The following is a 9,320-nucleotide window of genomic DNA, read 5'->3' as shown; positions in this document are numbered from 1 at the left end:
TGCAAGTGGATCTCCATCTATGAATGAAATCCCTCGCCTTCTCATTTTCCTTCTGCCTCAGACTGCAGAGATGACTGAGAGTCGGGAGTGCTTCAACATTGAATAGAAAGCGCTCAATAAATAAATTGACCACTTTTTTGAACTCTTTCAGTTTTATCAGATTAATGTGCTCTGAGTACCACTTTGTTGCGACACCTTCCAAACTGCGAGGAAAGCAAAGAAATAAGGCACAATTGTTCCTCTTGAACCTGAAACATTCTGCGAAGAATAGGGCGAGATGTGCTTTTGGATCACCTGAACCGTCAAACTTGATAAATTTCTTAGGGAGATTATCAAGATCATCATCCCCATTCAGTCCATCATAGAAGTCTTCACTTATAAAGACTCTTTTGCCCTTGTCACGAGCTTGAAGATCCTTAACCATCTTCATCACATCTTTGAGTTGTGACTGCGTAGGGTCATCAACAGACTGATTCTTGGATTTGTAGGCCGACCCCTGCCCCTGAGTCGACCTTTTGAATTCTTGTTTGTTTTCATACTCTTTGTCAGTATCATCTGCTGATTCTGACTCATCAGACATTTCCTCATGACGATTCTGCTTTTTACTGATTTTCACATTTCTGGCCGTGTGGCCCCTATCCTTCTGTTTGATCTGAGTCTGTTCAGCACTGGCTTCAGCTTGCTCTGCCAGCATCTTGGTCATCATTTTCTTGAACATGACGTACATCTGAGGATCCACGTCATCATCTGCTTGCTGACCCTGACCACGGGGTGAGTCCATTTCCTCTTCTGACGCGACTGAGTACGCGATGCCTTCAACTGATGTGGTTTTCTTTCCGGACCTTGTATGAACCATCAAATATCACAAATATTCTTCTGAATGTCACTGGTGCTCTCTCTGGAATATTGCTAACGCTCTCTGCAAGACAAAACCGACGGTTACGCTTTTGAAAGAAATTTGGTTTGGAGGAAGATATTTGTTGAGAATTTTGGTAGACAATTGAAATAACATTCCATTACTAGGGATTGAGTCAATGTTGGAGTTACGACAATTGCGCTGCTATTCCTTGCAAAATAAATAATTGAAAATATGCCTTGTTACCTTGGCGAGGTCGTCAAACCAAGATGAACTGAAGATTAAAGGAATTTTATTGAAAATATGATTTTAATAATACACTTGACAAAGGGGAGGGGGACAGACAATTTTCCACCACTCCTGATAATCAGAGGACACTTGAGGACCCGAAAAAATAGTGAGAGTAACAAAAGAATCCCAGCCATGTATGGCAGAATGGTATGCTCCGGACCATTGATCTGATGTGAGATCGAACTCTGGCAAGACCCCTGATAGTGGACGAATCTCTACACGCTTCTGTCTCTGAGAGAACTGTCTGACACACTGCTCCGGATGGTAGTAGGCGCAGAAGAAGGGGCCAAGTAGTCTGAATCGCTTGCCATAAGCGTATGTGTATCTGGGTGGTGATTCCTGACGATCAAAGTAGTCCCATACGACTTCTTCCTCCTGAAGGTTATCGATCAAGAACCAGTAGAGCGCAACTGACAGAAGCTTTTCACCATTATATCTGAATGAACTGGCTCGGGCTGGTACATGCCGGAGGAACCAGGATTGCAATGCATAAGTGCACCCTTCGACTAGAATAGATTCTCCGAGCGTGAAACGAGTCAACCCTTGGTATAGAAAAGCGAGTGCGGCCATGGCTATCGAGAGGCGGTTGGTCTGTCGACTTCCCCGTCTCCTTAGAAGCTGAACTATTCTGATATCCATATAATTCTGTCCATCGAGAAAGAAAGGTAATCCTACCGTGCACAGAACCATCGCATGCTGAATTCTTTCTCGAGCTGTTCAAGATAAGGAACTGACTTCCACAAATGTCCCATACTGTTTGTAGATTTCGAGTAGGTTCACATATTCATTTCCATCTTCTTCGATCAAAGACCAAGACTTACGTCTTGTCATGCAGGCTAAAGCATCCTTAGGGTCCAGACCATTGACATTAATCAGAAACTGCTTCTCCAATGGATCTCCAAGCTGACCAGCTGGCTCGGGCAATCCCATGATTTCTGAAAATTCATCTATCAGTACTGTCATCTCGCCCCATGGGAACCCGAAAGTAGAAGTGCTCGGATTCCACCGTTCTGCTAGTGCATGGATCAAATTGTCGTTGACTGTCTGCTTTCCCACTGCGGATGCCAGTTCCAATCCACAATCGTCCAAATGGTCTGGAAACATACGATAGAAGTTCTTGAGCCATGAATAGTACCACCAGAGAATGAAGGATCCGGTGTTGAGGACTCGATGTTCAGGAAGACTTTGTCGCACCTCATAGGAGATGTGACCCTCAGGGAAGACTGAATCAAGCTGACTGGATGCCATCGGACTGGAAAACATGGAAAATTGGAGTAAGACTCAGGAGAATACAGGAAATTTGAGAAAAATGCAGGCAGGATAAAAATAAAGCAGGAAATTCGAGATCCAGAAGAAAGGAAAGATGGAAAATTATCTGGAGTTTTGAAGAAAATGGAGGAATTTTATGAAAATCATCCAGGGTTTAATGAAATATAAGGAAGTACTTCATAAAATGAAGTATTTTGAAAATCGTCTAGGGCTTAAAACATGGACAGGACATGGATTGGGGATTTTGGGAAAAATTGTCTAGTAATTTTTTAGAGAATTGGGAAAATAAGGAAAATAAAAAGGACATGATTATAACACATTCAATTACATCCTGCACAAACAAGTATGCACATACAACATTCCCTAAAAGCTGACTCTAGATGCACAAGTTTTGAAATAGCTTTAGGATCTTAATCCTAACTCTAAGGTTCAGATCATCTGTGTCCAATCATGCTATGCCTATATACTCAAGCCAAAGCTCGATGTATGTGGCATAAAATCAAATTCTCCGGTTCTAGGTTCAAGTTTTCCAACATCCTTGAGCACCTGCCGATATACGTTGGACTATAGCCCTTGGTACGTGGCAGGGGGTTTTCACCCAAATAGGTGGCCCAGTTGTGAGGCTCTATCCCGAACTATGGTTCTAGAAGAGAGCCCAGCAACGTGAAGACCGGGACAATATAGGTAGGGTGGTTTTTGAAAATATGATCACATGCAATCAAATCAGAAGGCTCTAAGTCCTAAAGAGATAGAAATTTTGAAATATTTGAAGAAACAAACATTGTTTTCAATCAAACCTAGATTGAGGAGGGTTGTATTAGACCTAAGTCTATGTGAGCATGAATAATTTCCTCCTCAATATGGTCCTACCAAACCATACTTAGTCTACATGCAGTCCATGTCAGCTGGGTTCAAGTCTAGGCTCCTAGGTTCACATGATATCATGAAATAAAAGCTGACATTCCATGGAACACGATTTTGACAATTTGAATTAAGTTAAGCACATAATTGATCAGGCGAAGACAGGTCCCATCACGGTCTCCAAACCTGTTATCATCGCAAAATTTTTACTTTTGCGAGTCAAACTGACCTTTGAAAAAGATTTTGAAAATAACTCGCCTCCGTTTTTAAAATACAGGATAATTCTAAAGAATGGGACTCGCCTGTCGGTACGAGGTTCAACCGTTCCTGGCGCCTTTACCAGGGGTAATTGAACCAAGGATTAGTTGTGTGCTTAGCTTTGCTCAACTTGTCTAAATCATATTCTATTTCCTAAATGCACAAAGAATCAGGCATGTGCTATGAATTTTTGAAAATGCATATTTGAAAACATGATGATTGCTTTGAATATTGGAAAATATTTGGAAAATAAACTCTTTGAAAATCGTGAATCATGTTGAGATATTGTATTTGAGAAAGTGAAAATCGATTTCTTAAAAAATATAAGGATTTTGTGAAAATCGATTTTGAGAAATGTGAAATAGCTTTGGAAAACTTGATTTCTTTGAATTCAAATTTTTGAAATTGAAAATATAACTTAGAAAATCGAATTTGGAACTTGGAAAATAAGACTTAGGAAAATTTGACTTAGAAAATCGAATTGCAAATCCATATTTTGAGAAAATCGATTTTTGAATAAGACTTAGGAAAATTTGAGAAAATTGATTTTCTGATTTGGAATTTGAACTTGCAAATTGAATGTAATGAATGAATATGGATTTGAAAGACTTGATTTTGAGGACTTGAGAAAATCTTTTTTGTATTTTTGAGAAATGCAGTGCATTTTGAAGTTAGCCTAAGAGTGTAGGCTGAATGTGGCTAATACGAAGATTACAAATCTGGGTATCATTCGTATTCTGACTATGGCCATAAATACGAATTCCACCAAGTTTGTCAACTCCATAAGAGCTAGTGCACGTGCCATTCATGTAGACCATAGTGAATTGGTAAAAATATGCATGAATTGGCATACATTGCAGTTATATATCAAAGTTTAAAACTATATGCAATGCAAATCCTAATCTATGCAGGAAATGTAAATTCTTATTCCAAAGTTTAATTACAAATTACATCACTATTGAAATTTAAAATACAGAAATTAAAGTCTTCAATGTACCTGCAAAACTAGAAAACTTGGTTAGTGAATATATGTTGGCTTTTCTAGGTTTATCCAGTAACATCTAGAAATTACTGGATTTTGCTAGATATAAGCCTTTTCCTTGATTCCCTTAAATAAAAATGATAAAATATGAAATCAAATTGAATAAATAACAAGGATAATATATGAAATTTCGAAATTGAGGTCAAAATGACCAAAATACCCCTAATAACAAGACTATGGCCTTGAAATTAGGGTTTTCAGAAAGATATTTGGTAAAAATGCAAGTTTTGAAATTTAAATGAAAATAAACTAAGCTAAATATGATATAACATGCTAAAAAATATGAAAACTAGGGTTAGGGATTTCTAAATTTAGGTCAAATGACCAAATTACCCCTAATAACAAGACTATGCCCTTGAAATCAGGGTTTTTCAGACAATATTTTGGTAAAACTTAGGTTTTATGCACTAAATGAAGTCAAATAAGCATCAAATTAAACCTAAAGCATCCTAATATGATTATAGACATGATTAAACCCTAAAAATACATGCTTATGCACGAAAATCCAAGAATATCACAAAAACTGTGATTTTGGCAGTATTTCAGGATTCTTCGGGTACCCTGTTTTGCAATTTGCTTAATTCAACCGTCAATCGGATTACAAAATTCATCAAATTTGGTACCTGCACTTTTTATAACCCTAATGTCGGATTGGAATTATAAAAATAATTTTTTGACATTGAATTAATCCAAAAATTGCATTAAGTCCTTAAAATATACTATTTTTGACCTAGTTCACCAGCCGGTCTCAGTCTAGGACCCGAACCAGGAGTCAATTCTCCATGGAAATCTTTGACTTTTTACAGAGTCACATTAGACAAAAAAATGGAACTTTTACTTTTTACAGATCTGAAAAAGCAGTTCGGACCAGGGATATCCCCTTCCGACAATCCGGACTTGAATATTGCAAACCAAACATGAGTTAAAACAGACACTGCAAATTAAAAATTCCGGGATAAATATCAGTACTATTCCAAAGTATCTGAGATTTTAAAAGTGAACAGAGATTAAAAAAATAATACTAACCTTTTACAGATCATGAATCGTATATGTGGTTTGGGATTTATGAATAACACAAGTCTAATTAAGGTTTTGGTAATCCCTAATGAGTTTTAAATTGAAAATCAGATTCTCTGACAGAGGAAAAATATTAAACAATAATTAAAAAATCCCAAAATTTTACAGTAGCTAGATCTAATCAATGTGAATCCATGGCATTTTACAGATCCGAAATCGGACATTGGATGAGAAAACTCACACCATTGCAAGTTACTTTCTTGATTTTAACAACGATTTTCAAGTTTTAAAAACCCGACTTGATGTCTGATTTTTCTGACAAGGTTCCTGAAGTCCAAAATCTCTAATTTTTTTACAGTAATTTAATCACGTATGCATGCATCACATATAAAAAAAACAGAAATAAACAGCAGGTATTTCAATCTGAAATAACATTATCTTTACTGATTTAAACTTAAAACACACAGAAATCTAAGAAACTTAAGAAATCATGCATTATCTAATGAAAAACGATAAAATAAACCATAAAACAGTAAATAAAAATTATTTCTATGCTGGAAAACATAAAATAAACATGAATAAACAGAGAAATAAATAAAAATTTGGGAATCAATGGCTGAAATTTAATATTACCTTTAAAAGCATGGATTTAACCCATTAAAAGGGTAAATCGCATGATTTATTGGTTAATAATGTAAAAGAACATGCTAAAATTGATTCTAATGGATTAAAATCCCTGTAAAACACACAAAACAGTGTTAGATCACCTTCTTGGACCGTTCTTGATGGTTCTTGAGGTGGAACCATGGTTGAATCTTCATAATGAGGGGCGTCCAAGCCTTGATCTAGATTTAAACTCTTAAAAACATTAAATAAAATAAGAAAAAGAGAAGAAATTAATACCTTGGAGTTGCAGCAATGGAGGAAGGGCTGGAGAGGAGAGAGAAGCTCCAAGATTTGAAGAAGGTGAATAATGAAAATCGTCCCCCTCTTTTCCTCTATTTATAAAAATTTTTTAGGTTTAAAACCGTGTTTTAAAATTTTTGGACTCTCTAAGGGGGGGGGGGGATTTTTTGGTGAAGTTACTATCCTACCCCTAGCCTAAATTATCTAAATAATCCCTAATTAACCCCTAGCCTATCCTAAAAAACCCTCAAATGTGATGCCACTTGGCATTTTTCACATTTGGGTTTTTAAAACACCTTTAAAAACACTAGTTTTAAAAACTAACTTTCAAAAGGAGTTTTCAAAATGGTTTTTGACTCCTCTAAACCTCTAACACTAACCAAGACACTGACTAACCCTAGTCTAGCCCTGACTTACTCGAATATGGCGCCACCCCGAGTGGGCCCTACTTGAGTTTTTCAAAAAAAGATGGTTTTAAAGCTTGAAATTGAAAGCATTTTCAAAAGATTTTTGAAAAAAAATTTGAAATTGAAAATTTTGAAATAGCATAGGGTTCTAACTGGGTCAGAACTCCTCTGGATATGGTGCCAACTGAGTGGGACCACATCGAATTTTGAAAATTTTGGAATAAACACTGAAAATCACTTTTAAAATGGGTTAAAATCAATAACTGAAATTCAAGATTTTTAAAAAATAGGGTCTCAAGCGAACTGGAACTCCGAGGTAGAGTCCTGAACTCTTAGGACTCTGAGATTTTGAAATTTAAAAATCCAAATGAAATAGTCTTTGAAAGATTTAATCAAAAATTGCTGAAACAAGTTGGAAAATACAGTCAGTGTTAGACTCCTAACTCGACCGAACTCTAAAATAGAGTTCTGGACTAACTGGACTCTGTAAAATGACCTGAATTTCGAAAACAAACGGAAAGGATTGAAAATAGAAGTAAAACAGACTTTAGAACAGACTCCTGACTGGACTAAGACTCTGGGACAGAGTCCTGATCAGACTAAAACTCTAGATTTCTGAGAAATTTGATAAACAAAGGAATTCAGAAGCGACACCACCTAAATGGGTCTCATCTGAGAATCGAAATCAGTTGAGATTTGAATTTGAAGTGAATCCAGATTATTTTCTGAGAAAACATTTCGAAATACAAGGTCCTGGGGTTGGAAAATGACAGAATATTGAATAAAACCCAAGTTTTAAAATTGATTTTTTTGAAAGAAGAGCTCTAAAACTCAAATCTGGATTGAATATTTTGAAAACAAGAGTGTTGGATCTCGAAAATGAGATGTAATGACATGCAATGCTATGCAATGCAATGAAATGATATGCTGAATTCATGCAATGAGAAGCAATGACACATGAAATGGATGAATACTGAATGAGGAGGAAAATTTGGGGTGTTTACAGAGAGGAACTCTTTTGCGGGGTCTCACTTGACCTTAATTTCGAAAATACTTGAGAAAATAACTCGCATCCGTTTTGAAATATTTGCTAAGATAAAAGGAGAAGAAAGGGATTTTCAAAGTCATTAATGGACTTTGAATTTAGAATTTTGAACCTGGATGAATATCCAAAGTGGAGTTGAACTCTGGTTTTAAAGTTTAAAATCAAAAGGAGATTTGGGAAATCTAAATAGAATTGAGGAATGGAATTGATTTGAAAGTTTGGAATTCAAGATGGAATTTGAATCCAAAGTCTAGATTCTAAATTGAGATCAAAATTGAATTCGGGATTTAGAATGGGAATTAGATTTGAAATCTGGGATGAAATGGGATTGGATTTAAGAATTGAGAATTGAAAATGGATTTTGAATCCAAGGTCTGGATCTTAAATTGAAATCAAAATTGAATTCTGGATTTAGAATGGGAATTAGATTTGAAATCTGGGATGAAATGGGATTAGATTTAAGAATTGAGAATTGAAAATGGATTTTGATTTGAAATCGAGAATTCAAGATGGAATTTGAATCCAAAGTATGGATTCTAAATAGAGTTGAGATTTAAAATGGAATTCTGTATTAAAAATCGGAAATGAGAATTGGATCTGAAATCTAGGATCCAAGATGAAATTGGATTCTGAATTTTAAATAGAATTGGATCTAAGATTTAGAATCCAAGATGGAATTTGGATCTGAAGTCTGAGATCCAAGGTAGAAATGGGTTTTGGATCTTAAAATGGATTTGGATCTGAAGTCTGAGATCCAAAGTAGAATTGGATTCTGGATCCTAAAATGGGTTTTGGATCTGAATCTGAGACCCAAGATGGAGTTGGATTCTAAATCCTAAAATAGGTTTTGGATCTGAAGTATGAGATCAAAGATTGAGATTTGTACTTGGAAATCTGGATCCAAGTTGGGATTAGGATCTAACTTTGGATTTGGATTCTGAAGACCCAAATGGGACTTTTGCAGATGGATCTGGGTTTTGAAAACCCAGATTTGAATTTTAAGAGGGGTCAAGTTTTTGAGATTCAGAATCAACCTCAAACTGTGATTGAAGATAAGAAGATAAACTTGATTTTTATTTTGAGAATGAATCAGAAACTTCAAAGTAAAATTGAACTTTGAAATTTTGAATTTTGATTTGAATTGGAATTTTGATTATAAAATGATTTTGAAATTCCAAAGTCAAATTGGATTTTGAAATTTGAGATAGAATTAGAATTTGAAATAGAAATTTGAAAAAAGATATTCAAAAATCACTTGGGTTTTTTAAAAGAAATCTTGAAAATATGATGCAATTTTATCCTAAATGATGAATGAATTTTAGATAATTTTGAAATTGGATTTGAAAATCATATTCCATTTTTTAAATG

Source organism: Nuphar pumila, chromosome 8, assembly GCF_984573655.1.
Source record: "Nuphar pumila chromosome 8, dmNupPumi1.hap1.1, whole genome shotgun sequence".
NCBI lineage: Eukaryota > Viridiplantae > Streptophyta > Magnoliopsida > Nymphaeales > Nymphaeaceae > Nuphar > Nuphar pumila.
This window is presented reverse-complemented; position numbering follows the sequence as displayed.